The sequence below is a fragment of the Cavia porcellus genome, unplaced genomic scaffold, assembly GCF_034190915.1.
Source record: "Cavia porcellus strain 051 isolate PalLab524CR breed Dunkin Hartley unplaced genomic scaffold, mCavPor4.1 scaffold_2, whole genome shotgun sequence".
Classification (NCBI taxonomy): Eukaryota; Metazoa; Chordata; class Mammalia; order Rodentia; family Caviidae; genus Cavia; species Cavia porcellus.
In genome coordinates, this window is record NW_026947485.1 from 99768031 (window position 1) to 99795992 (window position 27962).

Consider the following 27962-nt stretch of genomic DNA (forward strand, 5'->3'; position numbering starts at 1 on the left):
CGCTGGCGGGTGACCCCTTCACGCCCCTTGGTGGGTGGGCCCTGGATGGACGGGGACCCGCGGAGCGCTTCGGCGTCCCCGAGTCTCCTAGAACATTTGGGGAGGGCGGGGACCTGGTTTTAGGCAGCTCCTTTTTGTCGTTCGTTTTGGAGGCGGGTAGAAGGGGGTGAAAGGAGTAGGGTTGCAAGTTTACAATTCTACCCTAGTACGCATTCCAGAGAGTGAGGCTTTTCTTAAAGGCAAAACAAACAGACCCCTTGGGTGCTGCTGCGTTGTCCTGCTGCCCTGCTCACTAGGCTTTGCAGCCCGGCCTGGCCTGCCCAGGCTTGCGGGTTTCTGTCTCCTCACAGCCTGCCCACCGCGTGTCAGGTCTGGGCCATGCCACTCTCTGGGATCTCAGGACCATCCCAGTTCCTGTTAGTCTCACTGGTCTCCTGCCCCACACGCAGAGGAGTCCTTGACTGCCTTACCCAGGCCACCCTCTGACTTGGGAAGCATTTGTGAGTTTGTCTCTTCTTTTAGGTGCCCTCACACTATCAGGAGCCTGCCTTCTCCCCAAATATTTTGGCCACCTCTCTGCTGACCTGTGCAAGTCTAGCTCCTCAGACTTTTGAGATGCTTCTTGGGTGATCTTTGGCCTTAGGACTCACTCTTTTATGTGAACACTGGTTTCTTATTTCTGTACATGTTAGTGATGGTGGCAGTGGGAACAGCCCTGGGACAATTCAGATGTCTTCTGGCAGCATATTTTTCATTTGAGAATTGAGGGGCCTCCTTGCTTCAGGAGTACTGCTGACTGCTCCCTACTTTGCAGATGAAGAAACTGGGGAACTGAACATTCCTGAAGGTCCAGCACAGACAGGAATGCGTATTGCTTGCATGTTGCACTCCTGATAGGCTTAGTCTTGGGTACCACATGGTGACAGAAAGGACCTTGGCATCTGCATCTCTGGAAGGAGGGTGGGGGTGCTAACAGTGGGTGGGCCCTGCCATGGGGATCCTCTTGAGGGAACATTTAGAGGAGAGAGCTCATGACCGACTGTAGGGAACTGAGCACAGAGAGATGGACAAGGAATTGGAGCTGGCAGGGAGAGGCAAGAGGTGGGAGCAGAGTGGAAGCAGTATCCCATATTCCTGGTGCAAGCAGTGAGCAGCTGTAGCTCTAGTAGGTGGTTCCTGTGTGACAGGGACTGTCATCACTTGTATTTTACAGTGGTAGGGGAAGGCACATTGCTTGTCTGTGCATATGCCACTTTTTTCGGTGTAGCCTCAATTTGAGCGTTGGCTGCTGGGGGTTCATAGGTGTGTGCACCAGCTACCACCATTCCCTGTGCTCATCAGAGGAGAGTTAACTTTTGGGATACCGTATTTTGAAAGAACCTTGATATCCTTCCTCAACTTCCAGGGGGAGTAGGATGGTATTGACGAGCACCTTGTAGTATGGCTGGCCTAATCTGGAAAAGACCAAAGGACAGCTCCCAGATGCAGCACATACATTCTCTGCACTGAGGATTTGGTCAGCCAGAGGCCAGAACACGGCTGTGAACTTTTCATTAATTCACACACCCTTCAGAAGTATCTGTTACTTGTGGTTGTGACTTTTAGCATCACATCTCTTATACTTTTGGTTTTAAGAAAACTATATTGGAAAGTTCCAAAGGAAAAAAGGCTATGGGGTAGTTTTGCTAGGAAATTTTAGCAAAAGTGTGAATGTGTGCAGTGGAGAGGAGAGTAGGTTTGTGTTTCCCTTCAGGTGGAGATAAGATGGCTGAGATAGGGAGAAATGGCAAGACAGCATCAGAAGGCATTTGAAGACTAGAGCCCTCATCTGCTAGGGCAGTGAGGCCAGATCTTCTGATCAGGAGAGCTGAGGATCAACCTTGGAGATCATTATCTGGGAGTTTGCACTGGGTGGACTTTAGTGTTTTTCAGGACAGGTGCTGACTGGAGAGGACATAGGTGTTTGGATGTAGTTATCTAGTCTAGATAGATGATTGGCTCTTTCAAACTAGGGGAAAACTACTGAAGATCCTGCTTACCAAGTTCAGCATTTTTTGGGGGGCCTAACAACAGGGCTGTGTTTCCCTCCCAGGACTCTGGTGGGTGAGCTACTCAGGCCTCTTGGCCCATGAATGAATCACGAGGGGAAAGAAAATGATAAAACTCCATCTCATTTAGAAACATGAATCACAGCTCATTGTTTGCAAGTACTTGGAATCTGTTAGAAGCATTGTTTGTAAATGAGACACTCATTTATTTATTTATTTTCTAAAATCAAGAGAGGAGTAAACAGCTGATTTGTGACTCCTTGGGAAAAGACAGGAAATGCTATTTTCCTTGATTGTGCTGAGGGCTGCCCCCCAGAACTTAACCAGCTGTTTTGTTTCCCTACCAGCTTGAGTTTGCTGGGTCATGTTTACAGACCTGGCTTATTAACATACATCTTGCATATATCTTGACTTAGCAGTCACATTGGAGGGTTCTTTTCCATCACCTCATGACTGGGCAGAACTGTATATTCCAGTATCAATATGATTAATTTCCTATGGATCCTTTTCTTAAAATTAGGTAAACAGATGCAAGTATGTTCTTAGAGACACAGTTGGGCGCAATATACTTATATTTCAGTGACAGTGCAGAAGTAAAATAATGATCTTAAGGTTTTCTCAGCTTAATCCCTAGACTAGTGATGGCTAATCTCTTAGAAATGAATGCCTACACTGCAACCCAAAACCCACTTATATATTGCAATGTACCAACTCTGCAATTAAATCTGAATACTGAGGTTTAGTTTAGAAAAAAATAACTCACATTAACATCTTTTATCTTAAAAAGAAAAAAACATGGCTGCCACAGATTCGCCTCCTCTGTCTTAGACCCCGTGGATATGAGGCATTACATGGCAAAAGGGGCTTTGTAATTTATGCTTAAGGTTATGAACATGAGGGTGGGGAGGTTATCCTAGCTTCTCCATGTGAACCCAGGGAAATTTGGCCTTGGAAAATGGAGTGAGAAGAGAGATGCTAAGAAGGGGAGCAGATTCCAAGTTAGGGAAGGATTTGATGGCCGTTGCTGGACCTGACGGAGAGGACTTCACTTGGCAGGACCAGAACTAGATTCAAGGAGTAAAGGGTAGCCCAAGACAGCAAACACAGGAAATAGGACCCCAGTCCTACATTCAGAAAGAATTGGAGTCTTGCCAACACCCTGAATGAGCTTGGAAACTGATTTCTCCCAGAACTTCTCTTTGGCCAAAGCTTTGATTGGAGCCCCAGAGACTCTGGGTATCTGACCTGTAGAAATGTGAGATAGTAGTACCTTTGTGTGGTTTTAAGGCTGAGGTTATAGTGATTTGTTATGGCAGCAGTAGAAAACCAATGAAGATGGAATGGAGAGCAGCTTGTTATTAAGTTTGTGGAGCATTCTCTGTATTGAACCTAGTATTCCATTGTCTGGCGTCATCCAGCTAGAGGTCTCAAATGGGATGGGTATTGGCGTGTGTGGAGGTTCTGCTTCTCATTCTTAGGTGACCCCTCAGCACATTGCTGTCACTTTCTTAGTCTCGGTTTTCATGTCTATGAAGTAGAGCTAAGTCTGTCTGCCTGCTACAAAGATATACCAGGATTCATTGAGATAATGTTGGCAGGGTGCATATTTGAAATATGCCAACCACTCAGTGGAAGTACCAATGATTTTTTTATTTGAATAAAGCCCAGAGTTTAGAAATTCAATGACAAGTGACTTTTGTTTGGATTTAACAGTCACAGTGCCTGAGATAATGGTTTGCTTCAAAAGGTGATTTTTTAAATCCTTATTGTGTTTGCCCCTTGATTGGGGGAGGTCACATTTTCTGTGTGGAGAACTTGACATGGGTGTGTTCTTATTGATAACAAGTATAATAAGTATCATCATTGAGTGATGACACTTATTAGTATAAGATAATATCCAAGGAAATTTGGAAGCGAATAAGTGCAAGAGTGATATCTTTTTTGAGTAACAAGCCAGTTGTTAACTTTGGGAAAGAATTAGGTTTGATCGTAAGTAAATACAGATGCAGGTATTATCATTCACTGGAGTTGCAAGAAAAATAATTTAGAGCAGATTATATTTCTACAAATCCAATTTTACTTTGGAAACAAGCATAAAATTTTTAAATTTATCATTGTACCAGGGGTTGCCTAGAATATCAGACATCTGATGTGGATCCTTTTGGGGTGTGTCTTTCCCTTGTTCACTCCACACCTATGTGGTTGCAGGAAGGGAAAACAGGAAGAAAGACTGTGTTGAGTCCTTTGCTGAGTGGTAACGTAGCACTTGAGCACATGTTCCCTTTCTCTCTTCTTTCATTAAATTGTATATTCAGACAGTTTTAGTCACATGCCGTCGTAAAAAATAATACAGAGAGGGTCCCATGAATCCTTTATCAATTTCTTTCAATTTTACGTCTTCCAAAATTGTAATGCAATCCTAAAAGGCAAGGATACTGACATTGATAGGCAAGATGCAGAACATTCTCTCTTGAAGACCACAGATGCTGTCCTTCTTGTGGCTGTACCCACCTTCCTATGACTTCTGCCTCAAATCCTGGCAACCATTAATTTGTTCTGTATATTTTGTCACAGCTATTAATCTGTCTCTGTACTTGTGTTGTTTTCCGAATGCTCCAGAAATGGAATCGTAGGATATAACCTTTTCGGGCTGGCTTTCTTCCTATCCAGCATAACTCTGGAGATCCTGTGGGCTGTTGCATCTATCCGGTCTGTTCCTTTTCCTGGCTCAGTAGCGTTCTCTAGTATGGATCTGCCACAGATTGTTTAGCTCTTCGTCTGTCAAAGGACATCTGGGTTTTGGCTATTACAGATAACACTGCTATGAACATTCATGTACAGGTTTTTACTGAACATAAGTTTTCATGTCTTTGGGATAAATGCCCGGGAGTGCAGTTGCTGAGTGGTATGATATTTGGATATTTAGCTTTTAAAGAAACTGCCGGAGTTTTCCAGAATGGTTGTCCCAGTTTATATCTTCACCAGCCATGCGCGTGTGATCCACTTCCTCAGAATCCTCATCATCTTTGTTATTAGCCTGTCAGTCTGTCTTAGCCAGTCTGCTGGGTGTGTAGTGGTCACTGGAGTTTGTAGCTCTCAATGTCTTGGTTTATTTGTAAGATGAGAGAGCATATTTGTGGCCAAGCTGAAGTACAGGAGGCAGTTGCTGAAGGTAGTGCTTGAGGGCGGGGAAGCAGGCGCTGTGTCACTGAGCTATGAAATTGTCCAGGGTATTTGGTAGAGGGATGTGCATCCACCTTGAAAAGGAAACATCCTGGTTGGGGGCAGGAGTGGGCAGAGCCAGCATTGTGCCAATTAACAGTGCTTTACATTTCAGTGATTCAGACATTCGCTTTCTGCAATGCTTCAATGTGGCAAAAAGGTCTTGAGGAAGGAAAGGATTGAGGAGGTGACCCGTTAGGGGCCAAGAGTTTGGGTTTTAGTACTGACAAGACTAGTGTTCATTTGTGCAACCTAGGGCTCAAAGCTTGGTTTCTGCTTTTCCCAGGAGAGAGAGAATGCTTGGACTTGCCCGTGAATTTGAGCTGATGGGAGGTTTGCAGGAACTAATATACCTTCAGGCAGTTTAGAAACGTTGTTAGGCAAATAACAGTGTTATTCCAAAGTTTGTTTTTATTAGTATGGTGGGTGGCACCTTAGGGCTGTCATTAAATCTAAGTGCCTAGTAGGTGTGTTCGTTTTCAGGGGCTGCTATAACAAAACTATCACAGGCTGGTGGTTTAAACAATGGAACCCCATTTCCTGACAGTTCTAGAGCCTGAACTTTTATGATGGGTATGGTCAGGGTTGGTTTCTTCATCTTGTCTTTTCTTCTGTGCATAGTTGTGTCCTGCTGTTTTTTCCTTATAAGGACACTAGTCCTGTTAGGTTAATATCCTCCCTGAAGACCACATTTTAACTTAATCACCTCATTTAGTGCCTTAGCCACTGTCATTCTGGGCCACTGAACTTCAGAGATTAGAACTCCAATGTGAATTTGGGGTGCAAACAGCTGAGCCCATTACAGCATGACTATGATAATATAAGATGTTTCATCTGTGGTTTCCCTGTCTTTGATCTCCTGTAGGGGTTTGATTTCCCTTATAAGGTTGCAAGTTTTGGGGGCTGCAGGGATGCCAGGGAGGTTAGGATTAGGGCTCACAGCTTAAGCCTCTCCTTCTGTTAGATTCTAATTTGCTTCTGTGTGGAGACCTAAAATGTCTCATAATCAAGTTACTGTGAGAACAATAATGGTCAGGTAGTTTGAGATCCAAACAGGAACTTGAGCGCTCTTTGAGATTGCTGATGCTCTGAGAAAGAGTTCTGCTTTTAGATCATTTGCATTGAGTTTTGAGCACTACCATGCCCTGCTTGGATTTATTTCTGGTTTCTTGGTTGACCAGGTGTGCTGTGATTCGGGATCCCAGTTTGGTAGACTGGCAAGGGCAGTCTTTGGAGGTGTCCAGTTCTGCCGTCCAGAACTGTCCTGCCATACAGTTCTAGAGAGCAATCATCCTTTAGGCTGGCTCCTCTTGCAAATCATACCATACATTGCCCTCAGTGGCCTGAGACAGTCATATGAGCATTTCAATTTTAGGGGCTAGTTGGGGAAAGGAGGGAGCTTAGATTATGTCATATGACACTGGGCTCCTTGGTCATGTACAAGCAGTGTTGGCTCAATACTAGGAGTCATCCACTTACTGCATGCAGGTGGGAAACTTTGTACCCACAGGGAACTCCCTGCTTTCAAAGCGCAGATGGTTTCACCCAGACAGATGTCTGTCAGCTTGTTAAAATTTTCATTTGAGTGCCTTGAGGGAAAAAAGTTGCTGTCTCTTAGCATATGGCTTCTGCATCAAAAGATCCCAGGTTTGGGATGATGGAGCTCTGTTTAAATCCTAGCTTCATCTCTTATTAACCAGGTGACCTTGGGAGAAGTGTCTCCCTTCCTTCCCACCCCTCCTAGGTTTTCATTGTAAGTTGGTGACAATTCCAACCTCTCTGGACAGTTCTGAGGATGAGACAATACAGCATAAATCTCTGGTGTGTGCATGCTGGCCGCCAGTTTGTTTCCTCCTTTATTGATTGTTTTATGAATAGAAGCCTGTTGCTACTGCTATCCCTGTATGTTTGCAAAATGAAGCTGGGTGAGGAGCAGTGTTTGTTGGCTTCCCTATTCATAATTTTAACATCAGTTTTGAAGTCAGGTCAGGGACTGCAGTTCTTGTGATTTCCAGAAGCTCCTGAAGGGACCAAGTGAAGGCTAAGCTCTGATTCCTCCTTAGATGAATCTCTCAAGAATGTTACTCGTTCTTTGGAATAGTTTAGATCTGTGCCTTGCTACTGTATTTCCTCAGGAGTGTGGTACAAAATTTATAAGCCACCTTGAATGATATGTTCAGCTTCATCAGATACTTTACACTTTTATAAATAACTGGCAATCATGATTTCCTTTCTCTGAATTAGGGTTAACCAGCTGCTGAGAAAAAGACCCCTAATATTTGGCTGCCTTCCTACTGAAAAGTTCCGTTTTACTTTGGTGATCTTGACTAAGAGGGTGGGGGAAGAGGGCTGGTCTCTTCTCTGCCAGGCTGTTCTGGGGATTCCAATCCTTCCAGTCTGTCTGTACACAGTTTCTCCCTGGCTGGGGATGAGGTGGTGCCTGTTATTTCTGCTCACGATCCTTTGCCCTAAACATAGTCCCTGGACAGACGTACAGCAAGCTGGCTCATGAATGTAACCAAGTTGTGTGACATGTAGGAAGAGATCTACTGCACCTGATCCTATTGGTGATTATTTTTCATTAATCAAGAAGCTTGTGGGGTGGACCCTTGAGCATTTTTGGCATTGAGCACAGGCACTGTATGTGTTCTTGCCTTTCTGTTCCCATTTTCATAGCTGTTGACTTCTTTGGACCTTAGAAAATATTGTTCTAAAGCCTGCAGCTGAGAACTGTGCCTTTGTTTCTAGGTGTTTGTGTTTGTCTCTTTACAGAATAATGTCTTTATATTCTGAAGTAGCCCTTATGACCAAGCAGGCCTTGAAAAAGGTAATAATGTTACTAATCAGTGAGAATTACAGTGTTTAATCAGGAGGGCACCAAGAGCACTGCATTGGGAGGGTGCTTCCTTGTCTGCCCCCTTGGATCCTGCAGCCCCTCACCAGGGCACAGGTCAAAACAGCACCAGTTCTTTGAGAGGCTGGTGAGCCAGGATACACGGGAGAGCTTTGGAGGGAGAGAGCACTACTCAGTGTTAGGTTGACCACACTAAATTACTATGTTATCAGTGTTAACATCACAGGGAGAAAAAACTTATGCCTTCTGATGATTACTTAAGTTGGAAAAGGACATTGTGAGCTTCACTTTCCCTAAAGTTTTATAGCTTTTGTTTTATTACTAGTGAAGTTGTCCAGTGATTGGGGTAAGCAGATGAGTACTCTACATAAGCAGCTGAGTGGGGCAGATGCACTAGGTGTAGAGATGGGTGGGGATGGAGAGCATGTGTCCCAGCCTCTGCTGTAAACCGTATTGTTTGAAACCACAGATGAATGAAAGGCAACTGGACTTTTAGATAATTGCTTCCCTCCTCTGCTCCTTGCTTCCTTCTGTACCTCCTTCCTCCCTTCCTGTTTGTGTGCTAGCTCTTTTCTTACATTTTGCTGATTCAGAGCTCCCCTCAGGAGGCTTAAATTCTGGCAGGGTCCACAATTCTTTATCTGAAGTCCTTGAGACCAGTGGTGTTTCAGAATTCTGGTTTGTCATAGTGTGGAGAGACAGATGCTGGCCTTACATATTTTGAAATGTCACTCTTCCTCCCAGCCACTGGTCCAGGTGCTATGCAGAGTCTTAGCTGAGCACTGAGTGTGTGAACATGCACGTTATGGGCAGATGGTCCATACTGAGCTGCTTTTTCTGCTCAGGCTAGAGTTTTGCCATTGAATGAATTCTCATCATGTTTTGGAGCTTTGAGGGGATTTCAGGGTTGGGGATAATGAACTGTGTTCATTGCCATGTTTTCATGGCAAAATAAGCACATGTAGCTTTTGTGTTATCAGAGTCCATCATCTGTGCCTGGCTCCTGAATTCTCTGATTCAGATTCTCAGACTCTAAGTGGCTCTTGTCAGCCTGAAACTCCATAAAATGCCCTTCCTGGCCTTTCTGTGCTTATTTCCTGTTGTCTTCCTGTCCAGCTGAGTGCCTGGCTTGTCCTAGGTCATGGTCTGTAACGCTGTCTGTCGTCTTGCTTTCTCCTTTCAGCTCTTTGGTGGCTGAACCTCCTTTGGCTTCTTTACCCTGTCGCCCCAGGCCAGGAGAGACTAATCCCTTTGTTTTGGGCCTGGGCTGTGGGGACAGGTATGAGAATGAGGGCTCAAGCCCCGTAAGAATGAGCCCGAGTAACCTGGCCCAGGAGTCCTGAGTCAGAAGGAATGAGGAAGGGCTGGAGGTAATGTAAGTGTGCAAAACACACCCAGTGGCAGGTAGGGGGTTGGGATCAAAAGGGCAGGGGCCTGCCTTCCCTAGAGCTCGTGGAGCTGGGATTTCCCCTTTGACTCTGTTGGTTTTCCTAACTAGAGTCCTCTCACCAGGTGCAGGGGGACAGAAGTCAGTGGCAAGGTGGCTGAGTTCTCCTCCACAGGACAAGGTTTCCCTGGGTCTGGAAGGCAGAGACCGGTTCTGCCTGGCCCTGCTGTGCCCTGCCCAGTACTGTCTAACTCTTGTCAGATTCTGCCCAGCTCTGCTCACTGGTACTTCGTGCCGCCTGCAGAGTGTGAATATGAAATGACACCAGTGCAAAGAAGCGAGTCGCATCTTGAGATAACCAGGGTACTTACTATGGGGACTGCTGTCACGTCCTGTGGCTTGGACTTGCTTCCTCTGTCCGACTGCCCTTGATGAGTGACTTTGGCCCTTGGTGCCTAGCTTTGACACTTGTCGAACCTGCGTGACAGAACTTTTTACCTAGTAGAGTTGCTTGAGAGTTATATGAGTTCATTCATGCTGAGTGGGCTTCTCAACCGTGTCATCGTTGACATTCTGGGATAGGTAGGTTTTTGTCATAGGGAGCTGTCCTGGGCCTTGCAGGGTGCCTGCCAGTGCCAGTTTTCTCTTCCAGCTAGAACAACCCCACTGTCTCCAACATTGTGAAATGTGTTCTGGGGGCAAGATGGCCAATTCACCAGTAATCAGTGAGTTGTTGTATTATTTTGTTCTGTGTCACTTGACAGCAGTCTCTTCTATATACAGATGCTGACACCTAGATAAACCCTTTCTGAGTTGAAAATCCGGTTAAGGTGAAAAGACATGGAACACACCTGACATACCCAATGTCCTGGTTAATCTACATGTCACACAGTGGAGTACCAGTTATTTCCTTTTATAATCATGGAGCTGACTGGGACTTGTGGCTTTCTGCCGCCATCCAGCATCACCACAGAGGATCAGGTCATATGTATTAGCCCCGGGAAAAGATTTAAATTCTCAGGGATGTATGTCACTTTCACACCTTTTGTTAAGTTAGAAAAAGAAAAAAGCCCTCAGTTGAACTCCTGTGAGTCAGTGGCCTTCTGTAAGATGGAAGTTAGAAATTTGAATGGCTTGATCCTTGAAGGGTGTGCGGAAGCGGAGAGGACTTTGTAGAAGGAGACCAGGAAGCCAAGAGTGACTTGGGGGCCCTTCGGTCAAGCTGCTGGGTTAAGGGTTCATAGGAGCTGCCTATTTCCCTTTCTAAAAGATAAGCACGAGTTTTGCTAGAGGTCAAGTCTGAGGAATGATGTATAGATGACCAGGGCAGTGGTGGAGCTTGCTAACATTTCCTGTAAGAAATACCATTCAGACTGCCTGGAGACCCTCAGGAGTATAGAACTCCAGCTGGAATAAAGGCATATACCAATCCTCTTTTTTTTTTTTTTCCTAATTTTTCTAAAATAATAACTTATCTTTTTTAACATAATTGACTTTATCAGGGGCAAATAATGGTTTAGCAGGTGGTAAATGTGTTTATTTTTCTTCCAAATTGCTGTGTTTCTATTAACTTCACAAGATTTATTTCAAGTCTTTTCAACGTCATGTGTGCTCAGCTGCCCATTTTTCAAAGGCAGGAGTGTGTCTTGGGTCCTTTAGGCACTGTGACAGGCTGCTGCATTTCTTCAGATTGTTTTTGGGGGCCATTCCTGTGAGGACCAGCCGGGCGAGACCAGGGTGAGGTTTCGGTAAGGATTGGGAGCCCCACTGTGGACTCCCAGTGGATAGAAAGGAGGGGACTTGGATGATGACCCGAGGCTTGCCCTGTGATTGTTTGCATACTTAGGCACTGTGGCCACCAACCTGTGGTTCTAAGGAGCCCAGTGCTACGTGTTTTGGTGGGCCACAGTACATGGCAGATGATTTTCCGGCTGCCTGGGAATGACTTTATTTCTATCTGCCCAGTTTTTCTAGATTCAGATTTTCTTTTTTTCTTATGTTGTACAGGTATCTTTTTTTTTTTTTTTTATTACACTTGTTAGTAGCACATAATGATTACACTTATTGTGGGAAACTGTTACAAGTATATAGCACATGTTAATTCTTTGTTCATTCCCTTCTGCCATTCCTTTCTGCTCCTTCCAACTCCTGGTCCCCTTTCCCATTTATAAAAGCTCTATTTTCATTTGTTTGCTCAACTTTTTTTCCATCACCTTTCCCTGCCGGTCCGTTCCTTCATTTCTTGTTCCCTACCCCATTTGAGGGAGATTTTTCCTCTACCCTCCCTTCTTCCCCAGTTCCCCTAAAGTCAGGCTAAATTGCTTTTGTTTCTTTGTTTGTTTGTTTGTTTTCGTCTCACTGGACTGGGTGAGAAGCTTCCCCCGTGGTGCTCCCTGAAGTTTCATAACTTGCTTCTACTCAGGGTCCCTAAGGAGGAGGATGCCTTTGCCTTAGAGGACTCACCTCAGGGCCAAGGGCTGAGTTTTGACCTTTTTTCCACACACACAACCTGATGTGGCCCCTCCTCACATTGTTGAGTAAAGGGCAGGTGACAGATTTCATCTCAACAAAATGTCTTCAGTGGCTGAGAGCTGCACGTCTCCTGTTGGTGTGTGCTGTTACTATGTCCTTGGATGGGTCCCCACTTCCAGGACTGTGGCTGGACCAGCAGAGGAGTCCAGGGGGCACTGGATCAGTGCCTTAAAGCACCCTCCAACGAGTCTGCACAGCTCTCTGCAAAGGGACTCTGCCTGGTCCTTGATGTATAAATACTTGGTAACATTGGTGCATTTGGTTGTGCATCTGTACAACTTAATGGATTTTTCAGATAATTTGAGGATATCACTAGCATTTTGTGACTTTCTTGGTCCTGGAATTTTTCCCTAAGTATTTTCCTTTGGCATTGTTAGAAGATCACGTTTGGAGTTCCTTTTAAAGATAAAAACATTTCCTAAGTTTGGATGTTGGCATATTTGACTGTGGTATCTTGGAGGGAGGAAAGAAGGAAAACTGGGTTCACAAAGAAGGATGGTGGTTCAAGTCTGGCTCCAGTTCTTAGCAGCATTGGGACCTTAATGAGGTTCTGAAGAGTGTTACTCTCTGATCGCTCCATAGTGAAAGTTCTGCCCTCAGCCTTTTCTGTCCCTAAATGAAAAGCCAAGGAAATCAAAGGAAATAATGTGTGCTAAAGTCCTTTGTAATTGTATTGAACAGCTGAAAGGAATAGTCAGAAGTTTCTGTTCAGTGTTCTGTGGCACACTTTTCCTGCTGAGGCCTACAGGTGAGTGCTGGGGCCATTTCAAATCCAGAGGTAAAATTATTGAGAACATATAGGTCCTCCTATAGTCACTAAAAGACTGTTTAGAAAGGTGAAAGCCAGAGAACAGCTTAACGGTTTCTAAAATAGTTAAACATAGAATTACCACTTCACCTTATAATTCCACTCCCAGCATTTCCCGAAAATAAGTTAATTCTCAGACGCTCAAACAAACAGTTTGCACAGTCGTTCAGGCCAGCACTATTCACAGTACTCAAGAGGTGGAGACAAACCAGATGTCCATAAGCGGGTGAATGGATAAATAAAATGTAGTGTATTTGTGATGGAATACTACTCAGTGATGAAAAAGAATGAAGCCCTGATTCATGCTGCAACATGAGAGAACCATGAGAACAATATGCTAAGGAAAGAAATCATCACAAAAGAACCTATACAGTAGGACTCAGTTTCAATGAAGCGTCCATTTACATGAACAGCAGGTTGGTGGTTGCCAGGGACTGGTGGAAGAGGAATGGGGAAATGACTGTTTAATGGTTATAGAGGATCCTTTTTTGTTGCTATTTTTTGGTATTTTGAGACAGGATCTCACTATATAGTTCAGACTGTTCTTGAACTCACTATGTAGCCCAGGTTGGGCTTGAGTTTATGGCAATCCTCCTGCCTTACCCTCTTGTATGCTGGGATTACAGTGTGTGCCACTATGCCTGGCAAGGTTTCTTTGGATGTAATGGAAATGTTTTAGAGCAAAGAACAGATGTGGTTGCACAAGCTTGGGAATATAGCATATTCCTTATTTAACACTGGATTAATCACTGTTTGGACGTATGACCCGGTGCTGAGACTTACAAGGAGTTTTTATTTTATTTATTTTAGGTGTAATTCTGTATATCTTATTTATAGAGCCCTGATGTCTTTTTTTTCTATTATATACCTTGTTTTTATAGTGCTGTAATTTTTGCTGACCGTATTGTCTAGTACAGTACTGTAGTTTTATGTTTTGTTACACATTACAGTACTTCATGTAAGAGTTACGCAAATGAAAGCCAACTCATCAAGTTGGAGTTTCCTTGTTCTGAATATTGTAAGGTACATATTATGTACAATTCTTCACTTAGTGACCAGCTCATTTAACGACAGAGTTGTAGGAACAGAACTTGGTCATTAAACAAGGAATGTCTGCACATTTACTAAATGTTACTGAATTATGTATTATGATAAAATTAATGTTATAGAAGCTTTACATCAGCTTAAAAATGTGGAAACTACTCTTAGCTTGTGGGCAGTAAGAAGCCAAGCCCTGGGTATGATTTGGCCTGTAAACCATAGCTTTCTAACTTCTGATTTAGAATCTTAAGGTCTTTTAATTTTAAAATAAAGACTATTACTTTTGTAATAATATTGTATGATATTGTATTATTGTATAATTGTAATAATATTGTATGGTACTTATTGAAAGAATGCAAACAGTAATGGAAGGTATAAAGCTGTAAACAATGCAAACAATCTCCCACTCTCCAAATAACCTACCATTCAGAAATAACTCATGTTCTGGGCACATTAGTGCTCTGTATCATATGCTTGTATCATATGTTGAAATCTAATTATAGGATGGTGTAGTTGGGACATGGGGCATTTGGAAGGTGAGGAGGGCTTAGTGCCCTTATCAAGAGACCCTAGAAAGCTCTTTTATCTCTTCTAGCACATGAAAATGTGAGGAAGAAGGGACACTCAGTTTTCTGGTGCCTTGATCTGAGACTCCCTAGTCTCCAGAACTGTGCTTATAAAATACCCAGTTTATTGTATTTGGATATAGCAGCCCAAATAGGCCTAAGGAACCATGAAGGAAGTAAAGAAATAGAGAATCAGGGACTCTTAGGCCTGTTGGGAGCTCACTGCCTTCTGTTTGATGGGGTGGAGCTGATGGGCTGGGCTAAGGAGCAGCATCAGTGGACATATCTGTCCAGAGCCTTAAGAAAGGCAGGAGACCCTTGTGATATTGGAGATGGGGAGATGGAGATGGGGGCGGAGTGCCTGTTAAAACTTGTGTGAAAGGTTAAAAAACAGTGAACGGAAATCCAGTTCTTTACAATTCCTGCTTCTCCAACCATGTTGCCTCTAGATGAACAGAAAATAGAATATCCATTTTGCAGTTTTCAACCAACAGGCGGTTACCAATGGGGACCAGATGTGGTCAAGGGCTCTAAAACATTTGTCTGTACAATTTCCGCCTTTGATCTCTGTGATTTATGGGCAGGCAGTTAAAGGTGGGATTAACATGGAATGAGCTTTCAGAGTGAAAAATCTAAGTCCCTGGAAATGAAGGATTGCACAAAGTATTTCTTAAGGACAAAGTTTGAATAATTGAACACATAGCACAACATTAATACTGTTTCCATTCTTAAAATTTGATATGTTATTTAGCTGCCTAAACCCATTGTTTACTTGTAAATATGTGCAGCAGCTTTGCAGTTTCTTCTGAAATGTTTCACCTGACAGCTTTTTGTTCTTAACCAAAATTTACAGAATTTTGTTTTTAACCAAAATCAATTTTTACTGTGTACCCAGCCTCTATCAGTAACCTGTTAATGATTCGTTTTAGGATTGGGGATGCATCACTGACCCAAATAAATGAAGTGTTGCTGCTGAGTCTTGTTTCCTGTTTTAATTCACATTTCTTATTTTGTACCGTCTGCCTCCCTAGGTGGTAGGCGCTGAGGATGTTCTTGGGTATGTTTCCAAACATGCATACATTTGCTGTGTGCAGTGGGTGCCCCTTGTCCAAGGTTTTGCTTTCTGTAATTTCAGTTATGTGTGCTCATCTGAGATCTGAAAATACTAAAAGGAAAATTTTAAGTATTTCCTAAGTTTAAAATAGCATACCATAGTATATTGTTATGATTGTTCTATTATTATTGTTGTTAATTTCTTAATGTGCTCACTTTATTTACTTATTTATTGGTGCTGGGGATTGAATCTTGGGCTTTTACCTTTTTAAAATTTTTTTTTTTTTTGTCTTTTTCCTTTTTATTGGTACCGGGGATCAAACTCATGACCGCCTGCTTGCAAGGCAGGTGCTTATGCCGCTGAGCTAAATCCCCAGTTCCACCTTTTAAAATTTTTTTATTTTGAAACAAGATCCTATTAATTTGCTAAGTTGCCCAGGCGAGGCTCAAACTTGCATTCCTTTTACCTCATTCTCCCAGTGCTGGGGTTATAGGTGTGTGCCATCACACCCAACTTACTGTGCCCAAGTCATAAATTAAACTACCATAGGTAATTATGTGTAGGGAAAGTAGTACATATAGGAGTTGATACTGTCATGGTTTTAGGCATCCACAGGGCCCTTGGCACATGTACCTCCCACAGAAGTACGTGTGTGGAGGAGGATCGGAGGCTTTGTGCAAATGAATCTTAAACTGAGGGCACAGCTTAGATGAAGACACATTGTTAGGGGGTCTTTTGCACACACTTCTAAAGCGTGGGGCCATTCCTTCTTTCTTGAGAGGACAGGAGATGGAAAGAACACCAAGAATAACAAAGCAAGATGACTCTTAAGTATTAGATTTCCTTAACTGCTATTTAGAAGGGAACTCCTGTGTTTTCCTCAGAGTGAATTGAGGCTCCTCTTTCTCATGGGAAATAAATGAGAATCCAAGGAAAGCTGGGGGCCATAGGTAGACTGCTGACAGTGTCCTGAGGATTGACACCATCAGAGAAGGCTGTCTGAGGGCATCTGTGAGGGACGCTGTGACCTGGAATGAATACTATGGTGATTTAAAATCAAGGATCATGAAGTCACTACTGGCCATCTGCATGCACAGAGATGTGAAGGATCCCTGAAGAACTAGGGCACTAATTTGGGGGCTGAAAAGCTAGGCCAGGGCATCAAACTCTGGAACACTGGAGTCTAGGGAACCATAGTTGACAAGATTGGAGATCTTGATGAGGTTGTCTCAAGTCACGGTGTAACATCTGATGGGCTTGCTGGTGGGCTTAGGTTTGGGCCATGAACAGTGAGTTCAGGCCCAGAAGCGAGCCCTTGACTGAGTTTGAATCCCTGAATTTCTGTTTGACTTTTAGCCCATTAGTTAACTTCTCTGAGTCTAGGTTTGTACATATATAAAGTGGAGAAGAACAAACAGTACAATACCTGCCTCCTACATTGGGGGAGGAATGATGTGGTATGGGGTGTTTAGCTTCCTACCTGGCACCCAGTTACCACCTGATGAGGTAAAGGAACACATCCCAGGTACAGTGCAAACCTGGAAATCAATTTCTTGTGACAGGCCTAGCCAAGGTTTTTGTCTTCTGTTGAGGGGGAGGGGAAGAGAAAAAAGAAAAGAAAAGGAAAAAAGTACTAAAGAGCTGTTAAGTAGAATTTTTAGATTTCCATCCAGATTAGATGTTTGTTCTCAGTTCAGAACTACTTACAAGTATCAGTCTGAATTGAGCTTTTCAAGGAAAGTAGACGAAGAAAAAAATAAAGTATTTTTCAAAGTATTTGCACATAGTCACATCTCAAAGAGAAACCACAACGCAACTACTTATGCTTGCAGTCCCATTGGTGTGCCATGTAATAAACAGACTAAACAGTCTACAGTGGAACAAAGGGTATTACAGGTTAAATTGTGCTCCACTTTCTGCAAAAAAAAATTGGGAGTCCTAACACTTGAGTGTCTCACAATATGACCTTATTAGGCAGTTGGTGACTGTTGTGAGTTTAGATGAGGTCCTACTGCAAAAAGAGATGTCAGGATATCCAGATCCCAAACTGAAGAGAGTAGATTTTATTGGTGTAAGTCGCCAAATTTATGGTCCTTTGTTTTAGCAGACACAGGAGATTAATACAGAGGATTAGGGTTGGAATGCAGCTGAGAAGCCTAAAAAGAGGTAGCCATTGGAAAGGAGAGAATTGTGAACTTTTTAATGTCCTTCCTCTCATGAGACTTTGTCCCATCTCTGATCTCCAAGGAAACTAAGGCACCAAGAAATTGTACTCTGTTTCAGTTTGCATCATTTTTGAAGAAAATGTTAGCAAAATCTGGTGTCTGACCTGCTCTTCTTTTTCAGTTTGGATTTGGTGTGAATTTGTTGAGCAGCACTTGAGGTGAACAGAATAATTAACTGCTGTGGCTCCAAGGGGCCAGGCCTTGAAATGTACCTTGGAGAGTCTCCTGGTGCAGTTAACTGCTGAGTATAGGAGTGGATGCTGTCTTCTTTTCCCAACTAAGAGAATGTTTGAGTAACTGTTCATTCCATCAGGCCTTCTTTCAGCTAGCACTGAGTCAGAGCTGCCTAGGTGGTGCCACCCTTCTCAGGGAATAAGGTCACCTTAGTCTGTGGGGCAGGGTGCTTGACTGTCTAGTGGGAGAGATGGCTTGGGACAGGTATTGTTTCTTCTCTGCCCTGTGTGTTCCTAGAGAAGTAGCAACCTGGGAATTCTGCTGTGAAAACAAATGCTATTACTGAGATCTGAGCAGCAGATTGTTTCTGGCAGAGGGGTCTGTGTGTCCAGGGCTCTCAGGAGAAGTAGAGCACCCTCCTGGAGAAGGTGGAAACGTAAAACAGGAGTGGAATGTAGATGTTTGTACCACATTCAGAATGAAGTTTGAATGTGAGGAAGGAGCCAGCCAGTGCTTCCTAGGGAGAATGAAGGGGTGCAAGAAGAGGTGGGCTGCGGGAGCTTATTTCACCAGGGCTACGCATGTTCCAAGCTGTACCCTGACTTTCAGCATGATTGGTTGCTGAGAGCTGTGTCCTTAGGGGCTTCATGGAGATGAACTTGTAAACTTGCCCTGCATTGCTAAGTCTACAATTCCCAATTTACCAGAAACTGAGAAACTGGCTTCCTTTCTTTTCTTCCATTTATAAGCATTATTTTGCACAATTGTGCAGCCAGCATGGCCCTGAGCTGTGGGCTTTGATCTATTGAGTCTAGACTGGTATTGCGGGTGAGTATTTAATCAGGTCACTTTCTGAGGTCTGGCTGTGGGTGTTTAATCTCTGGAGGCATTTTCATGAGTCTTGTTTGAGGAAGGCTTCTCAATCTAGAATGACTGCAGGAAGGAACACATACTGAATATGAAACCAATGTGTCTGGTGGAAGGAGCCAGAATTTCTATACATGTATAGATTTGTCAGGTACAGGTGAAAATCCATGGAAGCTGATTTGCATCAGAATTGATTCTGCACTGTTTCAGGTCCTGTTATGGGCTATGTGGTCCCTGGCCTGGAAGCCCAGAGGGTTCAGAGACTGCAGGGCGGAGTGGCGGGGGTTGAGGATGCTGGTTACAATCTTTTGCTGGTTTTATAGTTTCTAGAATTTACTGGGCCCTCCACCCTTTGGTTTGCTCATCTGTAGACTGGAGGTGATGGTATATTGGTAGCCCCTTTGTGTTGTCATGAATATTAAACAGTAACACTAAGAGTTCTTGGACTTCTCTGTAGTATAGTCTGGTAAGGAAGTGAATAGCCAGGGGGATAGTTGTGAGCCTGGGACTACAAGGTGCTTGGAGCCTGGTGTTCAATGTGGGTAGTAGTGGGGAGATCCCAGTGATCCTTAGAAGATAATGAGGATTTGAACTCAGCAGAGAGGGAGTAAAGACAGCAGCGAGCATGTGGGAGATGCTGGGCTGCAGTCAGATGCCTCTCCAGATGGGCCAGGGCAGAGCCAAGAGCACACAGGGTGGATGGGGAAGCAAGGGAGAAGGCACAGATGATTAAGATTATGAATCAGTTGCAATATTTAAAAAAACCCTTTGTAAAGTGAACAGTTCTATGGCATTTAGGACATTCACTGTTTGTGCAACTACCACCTGTATCTGGTTTCAAAACATTTCTGTCATTCCAGAGTCAAACCCTGTACTCACTAAGCAGTTGCTTCATGTTTTTCATCCCCTAGCTCCTGGCAGTCACCAAATGGTCTTCTTTCTCTGTAGATTTATCCATTCTGGATATTTCGTATAAATGCAAATTTTAAAATATATCGCTTTTGTTGTCTTGATTCCTTTCATTAATGTAATTTCAAAGTTCATATATATTGTAGTATTCCTTTTTGTGTTTGAATAATGTTCTATTATATAGGTAGACCACATGTGTCCATTTATCTGTCCAAGAACATTTTGGTTGTTACTATGTTTTGGCCACTATGACTAGTACAGCCGTGAATATTCATTCACATGCACAATTGGTTTGAACCCTTTTTCCGTTCTTTTGGGGTTAGACCTGGGAATAAAATTGTGGAGTCATGTTCATTCTGTTTCCTTCAGCTGCACAATTCTTGAAACAAGAGTGAAGGTTGCTCAATCCAGGACGAGCCCAGTCCACACTAGGTTTCAGCCTTCACTTCCATAGCCTTCCCCAAGCTCTGGGGTAGTTTGGGAGCTGCCCCTAGGTTGTCTTCCTAGTAATTTTCTTCCCTAAGTATTCTTCCTCATGTTTTGTTGTGTATCCTAGAGAATAGGCAGGCACCTTCTCCTTCATTTCCTCCCTGGCTGGGGGTCTGGGGATTCTTATATTGTCTCTGAAGACCTGGCAGAGTTAGAATCTGGCCTGGGTTCCCTTGCCTTCTTTTCAGGAGCTCAGGCCCATGCAAATTTTGCTAAGGTTCTCATCTAAAACACCAAAATACAAAGCTGCCTACACTACGTGCATTAGCCCCTGCAGGGAAGTCCTGGGGGATGGCCCAAGGCTCTGGGTCTCCAGAGTCCCAGATCTTGCATTTTCCCTCTGAGTCCTTGGCTCTGTGTCCTATTCCTGCCCATCTGGAAATTGGAGTGTTTTTTTAGTGGTTGAGATGTTTGACCTGAGCATAGGAAACAGAATCCAAACAGATGTATGTTTATATCTTGTCACCTCCTCTGTTGGCATCTGAGCCTGTGCATCATGGATGGTGTCCAGAGGAAGCCAGTTTATTTTGGAATTAAGAGTTCTCTTGGGCTAGTTACTGTACACATTCTTTTGTAGGAGGCCTCCTTATGTCCTTGTTATGGGTACAGAGCCCCTGTCTTGTCTGGTGCTGTAGGAGTGAGCAACTTCAGTATTTGGGGTTGGTGCACAGTTCCTGCATTTCACGCAGAAATTTAATGGGAGAAGGATGAAGGCAGTCCTTGGTCTCAGCTTACGTCTTGGCTTAGGCTGAGTGTGTTTAGGGCCAGGGGTGGCTCCTGCAAAAAGGAGGCAGGTGTGTGCTAGATACAGCAGGGCCTGGTGGTAGGACTGTGATTGGAAAAGGGAGAAGTGGAAGATGCTCAGGAGGGAAAGGCAGGCCCACTGTAGACAGATCATTGTGAGTGAGTTCCATGTCTTTATTTCTTTCTTTCACCAGTGTGTGATGAGGAGCCCTGGTGGGCCTGACATGAGCTAGTATGTATAAAGTACACAGAGTTTGCCTGATGCGTGTAATGAGATTGGTGAATGGTGACCACAGGAACAGAATACCATGCACACTATTGCCTCAAAACAACAGGAGTGAATTCTCTCATAGTTCTGAGGCCAGAAGTTTGAGATCAAGATGTTGGCAAGGCTAGTTCTTGAGGGGACTCAGAGGTAATCTGCCCCTTGCTTCTTGCCTAACTGTTGACAGTGTCCCTCTTTGTCCATCAGCTTGTGGCAGTGTCACTTGAATCTCTTTTTCTGTTTGTATGCTAATATTTTTCCTGTGTGCCAACATTTTCTTTCCTAATCCGTTGGATTAGGGAGTACTTGTTTAGTAAGCCCTCATCTTAGTTGATTATACCTGCACAGACTTTTTTCCAAGTAAAGTCACATTCATGAGCACCAGGACTTAAGGTGTGCATATAACCCTTTAGGAGATATAGTTTAACCCACAATAACTAATATTTTTTTTTTAAATTTTATTTAAGGAGAAAAAAGAAAAAAAAAACAGAAAAAGGTTACAAGTTATACAGAATTTCAGAAAAAATAAACAGTAGTAAATCACTAGTTAATTACATATCGTCATCTTAGAAATAGTTGTTGAAGTTACAAAATTAAAGCATACAGAGGGGACCTTCAAACAGTGAGACTGCAAACAGTTTTGTTCAATGATCCAACAAAACTCAGCAATATGGTTATCCAATCCTACACACCCAAACATACATGCAGTTATATCCCCCAGAGAACTCCCCTCCCTTCTTCCATACAATGACAATTATACATCTTGGGTTTCACTGCTCCCACAGTTCTTAGTACTTTTTTTTTTGAAGAAAGTAAAACCAAATGTGACATACCAGGACAGAGTCAGTCAAATCAAAAGGATGGACATAATACATAATGTAAAAACAAAATACAAGGTGAATGGTGACCACAGGAACAGAATACCATCAACAATGGTTACCATAATGCCTCTTGTTATCTTAAAAAGAATTGCCTATATCATCAGTTATAATAAAATTGAACAAAATAGTAAAGAATAAGACCAATAAAACCAAAACATTGGAGACATTAGAGGACTTCAAAAGAAGATAATAGTCAACCAGAATGGACGTCACAATGAATCTTATTGTCTTCATAGTTGTTGCCTATACTTTCAAACTTGGTACTATCAAGCATAACAGAATAGAGGAAAATCAGTCAAAACAAGATGGTGAGAGCAATACAGAGTTTCAAAGCAAGTTAATAGGAAATCAAAGTGGGTTACTATAATATATCCTGCTATTTTTATTTATTTTTCCCTTAATTAAAAGGATAAAAATGAAAAAGTAGATAACAAAAAGGAGATTGAGATAAAAAAGAGGGCATAACAACAAAACAGCGCAGGTCAAAACATAGCCATTTAAGCAAAATAGTGTTTCACCACAAGATAATCTCAACATAATAGTAGTTACTATAGTGTCTCTTCCCTTAAAATCTTTGGGTATAACTTTGTATACTGTAGCATCAAACATATCAAGACAATGTAAAACCGTTCAAGAGAATGACAGTATTACAGGGTATTTAGAATCAAATAACAGAAAATGAACAATGGTTTCTGTATAATCTCCCTGTCTACAAAAGTTTTTGTTTATATTATCACATATAATAAAATCCAACAAGATACAACACGTTAAAACTGATGGAGACAGAAGAACAAAAGCTTGATGGGACTTCAAAACAAGAGGATATTAAATCAGCACTACCTATTATGATGTCTTGTTTTCTCCAAAATGGCTGTTCCTACCATCCAATCTTCTCTGCCTCATTTCTGTTGAGCTCTTTTTCTGTCATTAGTTGTCAGTTTGTCCTCTTCCTTTCGCTTTCTGCTTCATTCATTGTGGCCTCTCTGCCATTGTTTCTGGAATCTTGGTATTTTTCATTTTTAGAGTATCCTGCAGTAATCTCTGTAGAGTTGAATTGGTGTTTGCAAATTCCCCTAGTTCCTCTTTATCCTGGAAGCACCTTGTTTTTCCATCAGTTTCTAGGGACAGTTGTGTAGGGTATATCAATCTTGGCTGGAGGTTATTATCTTTCAAAGCTTCTTTGTATTGCTGTTTGTTTTCATGCCCCCCCCTTACAAATCTGTCCTCCAGTTCTGATAATCTATCCTTAATTTCTTTCAAGCTGTTATGCCAGCTTTCAACAGAGTTTTTAGTTTCCTGGTAATCTCTTTGAACGTGCTTCACGTATTCTATGTTTTCTCTATTTTCTCCATCAAACAATTCTCCCCTTTTTTTCTGTTCTTCCATCCCACCATCTGTTTTTTCTTGGGTGGTGCTTAGCATTTCTCTAACTATTCTACTTATTTCTTGCTTTATTTCATTAAATACTTCATTTTTGAACTCGTCTATGAGGCTCTGGAGATACCGCTTTATGTCTATAGGTGCTGTGTCTGATACTGCATGTTTTCTGTCTTCATTCTCTTTTGCATTTACCTTTCCTGGATCAGTGTTCTCAGGATTGGGGACTGAGGACCCTTTCTTGTTGCTCCCTTTTCCCATACTTTTTGTTCCTTCCATACAAGCGTCTGTAGGAGGCCCAGTTTTTTTTTTTTTCTCTTTGTCCTTTGCAGTTTGTTTAAATCCCTCGGCTAGGTGTTCCCGCCCATTGCAGTGTACTAGGGAGACACAGACCTGGGCAGCCTCTGCTGGGCCCGCCCCTCCAGGTCAACCTACTGGAATGCTTCACTGCTAGGGTGCACCGCCAGGCTCAGGGACCTGATTTGGGCTAGCCTACTGGATCTTAGTCCGCGTCGTCACCAGGCTAAGCACTCCCCACCATTCCTGCTTGAGAGAGGAATATGTGACTAAAGTCACTGCAGGGCCCTGTTCCGGCTAGTCTGCTCGTTCCCAGTATGTCCTCTGTTGGAGCCTCCTAGTCTATGAAAGGGTCCCCATTTCTCTCACTCACCGCAGGTCGATGCAGGGCTCCCTGTCAGTCCTGCTCTCAATGCCCTTTGGTTTGCGATTCCAGCTCTCAGAGCTTTCTCACGTCTTTCTCCCTGCTGTGCGGATTGGGACGCAGGATCGGCAGCAGGAAATTCAAATCGTGGCTTCCAATGGCACGGGATCCAGCTTCCGCACGAGATTTTATCTGTTCCTGTTATAGCATCAGGATTGCATTTCCAGTTGGTTTCTCTCAGCTTAGATCGTTCCTGGGTCGGCAGGGTACATCTCCCCTCGCGTAGGACTCCTCACACGGCACCGCTGCTGGATTCTAAACTGGTAATCTCAGAGAGCCTCCCTGGCTGCTGTTCTTTGTCTGCCATGTTCTCTCAGAAGTCACAATAACTAATATTAATATTCAAAAGAAATAGATCTAATCAAAGGCTGTGGAGCAGGTGGAGGACTTTAGACCTGGGTCAGTGCTGACTCTTTGCAGGGAGAATGCTTCAGATGGGTCAGGCTTTTGTGATACTGACTACATTCTGGGTTGCATAGCAAAGACTGACAAGTTCTTTCATCTGGGCACGTGCCTGGTGCTTCCTTTAGCTGAAACTGAGCATTTCTAACTCTGGATGTCTGGGCTGGTAGTTGCATTTCATGGAAACTTGAGGGATGATGATGGGAAGTAGGAGAAAGTTATCCTGTATCTCAGAGGGCCAGGTAACAATGGAGGCCAACCAGAGCAATAGAAAGAGATTCAGACAGCTTCAGAGATGATGCCAGTCTTGACTGATGAGCAAAGATCCTGGAATATCAATGACCCAAGACAAATGGGAGCAGCTCAGATTATGGTGTGGGAGAAATGTAACACTGTGTTCTCCCTGGGATTCACTTCTGGGCTCAGATTTGGAGAGATCGGGGTAGAAGTCAAAGGGAGAAGTTCCTTTCCTGGGCCACACCTGCCTCCTGTTGAATAAGGGCAGTCAGCTTTCCAGGATTTCCCACTACTTTTGCTTTCTTTAAATGGAAACCTGGAATAATAGAAGGGGAATTCAGCACAGAATTCATGGTCTGGAACAAGACTTTCCTGTCACCACAGGAGCCAGTGTGTCCTTAACTACTGAGTGACATGACTTTACCTCTCTGGGTGTATAATGAGTGTAAAATGCTAAGTCCTGTACCTGGTACAGAGTATGTGGCAACCATTAGCAGCCAAACCAGCCCCAACCCAGCTTTGTTTCCAGAAGTTACTAGAAAGGTAATAGAAATAGAAAGATGTTAAGTCTTTTGTTAACAGAATGGGATAAAAGTGAGCTGAGGATGACTGTTCATGGAATATTGGTAGAACAGGATGACTGGGCGATCCTAAGTGTTGAATTTGTGGATTCTGAAAGGACAAGGAGCTCTAGAATCAGTGTTCACAGACATCTTGACTGTCTGAAGCAACAAGCCTAAATGTATCAACCGGTTGGCGAGATTTCTAGAAAAGTAAAATTGACATAATTGCAGCTGTCCTGGAGGAGCTTTTGAACAGGAACTTTTGAACAGTGCACATCTGTGAGGTTTGAAGGAAAGAAGACACACATACCAGCACCCATGCTCTTCAACGTATGGATGAGTGTGTGTGTGTGTGTGTATGTGTGTGTGAATCTAATCTTATGGTACCAGAGGAAGCAAAGCCACGTGGTACAGGTTCAAAGAACCAGAGCTGAGCTGAGTGTAAGGAAACGCTGGAGTGAATAAGGATTGAGTGTCTCTTGGGTTGCCACTCTTGCTGGTGGAAGGGCCACACGGGCCACCGACTTTGATACATGTGGTGGGTAGGACTGCAAAATCTGATGTAAATCTAGTTCTTGTTCTCCAAGGCCATTGCTTTCTTCTCTACCCACCTGCTTCTTCCTTTTGTAGTACTAGAGATTGAACGTAGGGCCTCTGAACTGAACTACATACCCAACTCTTGGTTTTATTTTAAAATTTGGAGACAGGGTCTTGCTAAGGCACTAAGTTGCCCAGCCTGTATCTGAACTTGCAATCATCCTTCCTCATCCTACAGAGCACTAGGATTATAGGCATGTGCCATCATGCCTGGTTTCAAGTTCCTCTTTTCTTCTATGATTCAGTTTGGTTATAGCTTATCTTGGGGGAGATTTCTTAGCTGTAGATACTGGGATCTAATGTTATACTGAGATCCTTGTACACTGTTGCCTTTGGTTCCTGGACAGCATTTCCTCTGGTGTATGTAGTATGTCTTAATTATTTTTATTTTTGCTGAGACAAGATATCCAACCACTTAAAGGAGGAAAGTTTATTTAGCTCACAGATTGTAGAAGTTTCAGTCCATAATCAGCTGGTTCCAATCAGCGTGGAATGGTAGACAGGCACCGCAGAGGAGAAACAGTTCATGGTGGACAGAAGGAAGCAAAGCAACAGGGGATGACCACAGCTCTTTCTGTCCCTTATATTTTATCCAGGATTCTTGAGCTCTCAGACTGTTAATCCTAGTGTCCTTAAGCCTAGCATTGTACCATGAATCAATTCCAGCATCCCATACTCTAGATCCAGTCACCTCTGCAAAAGTCCCACCTATGACCACATGAGGCTTTGGGGGCATGTTGAAACACAAGCCATAACATAGTATATGTTCCTTTTTCTACTTTCCAAAGGGCAACTGAGATGTGATTGAGGGAGTGTCTGGAGGCATCTTTTGGCTGGAGTAGCAGAACATGAGGACTTTGATTTTGGATAGCTAGAGGAAAAGAACTTGCAGGAGCCAGGGAACTGTCTATAGTTTGGGATTTTGTGGGGCCATGAAGATGTGTTGCTGCTTCAAGTATGTTGAGGTGAAAGTGCCACTTTAGTTTGGGCAAACAAATGTTGCTGATAAAGATGGTTCATGTTCTGTGTTCTTGCTGCTGTGCAACAGACCCCAGCACATGTAGCATGTCAGGGCAGCCTGTGCACCTGACGGGTGAAGCTTTTTCTATAGGAAGCAGCAAGCAGCAGAATTGGTTCTGGCCCTCTTTAAGGGTGTTGCTCTTGCCAATGTAAGAAAGGTAAAGAAGAAGGAGGCCCCTGGTCAAAACCGACTTGGGCTGTTTTATATCCTGTGGAACACTTAAAGTTATGCAAGGATTCTGGATACACCTTCATGCTTTCTGGGTTGTGCACGTGCATTTTCTAAAGGTGTCCTGTTCTAGGTGCCGGGCTGGGGGTGAGGGAAGTAAGAGGTGGAGGAGGCACAGTCTTGTTCTTGGGGTATTGTGAGTTGGTGTAGCAGTGCAGAAGGAGACAGTTCCAGGATGAGTGATATTTTATCCAATCGTGGATGATGATATGCTTTGCTGTGCTTCCCTCTGTGCTTTGCAGGAAGCAGCTGGCATGCTGGGGATTAATTTGAACCTTACCAATGTGAATTTATTTGCAGCCTTCTTCTCATTTGTGAATGTGAAGCTCTTTTATTTATTCTTAAAGTGATGGTGTTTATTACATGTAGGCCCAGAATTTACCTAGAACATTTCTGTTGTCTCTATTCGAATATAGATCCTGTTTTTTTAAAATGCCATGAGAAGATGGAACAGACCAATACCTGCCTTATCATCCATACTTTTGAAAAAGGGCACTCTCAGAATTACCTATCAGAGTGACGTGTGTTTGTGACAAGTGTGGATTCTCAGGGTGGCCTTGAGTGGGTGTCACATGCTGGCGAACTATTCCTGTCTCACCATGATGACTCTGGTGACTCCCACCTTCAGAGAAGTCACGCACCATTTGATTCAGTTTTTCATAATCATAGCACTTGATCACTTTGGATCCAAACTTGATAAATTCTACAAATACCTGGGTATGAGTTTTAGCTTTATCTTAAGAGAAATCA

At 43.3% G+C, this 27962-nt stretch overlaps 1 protein-coding gene across 3 annotated transcripts in view; it reads left to right on the forward strand.

Annotated features, from left to right (window-relative positions):
- The window catches only part of Dock1 (dedicator of cytokinesis 1), a 516033-nt gene that overhangs the window by 646 nt on the left and 487425 nt on the right, over nucleotides 1-27962 (forward strand). The window lies entirely within an intron of this gene.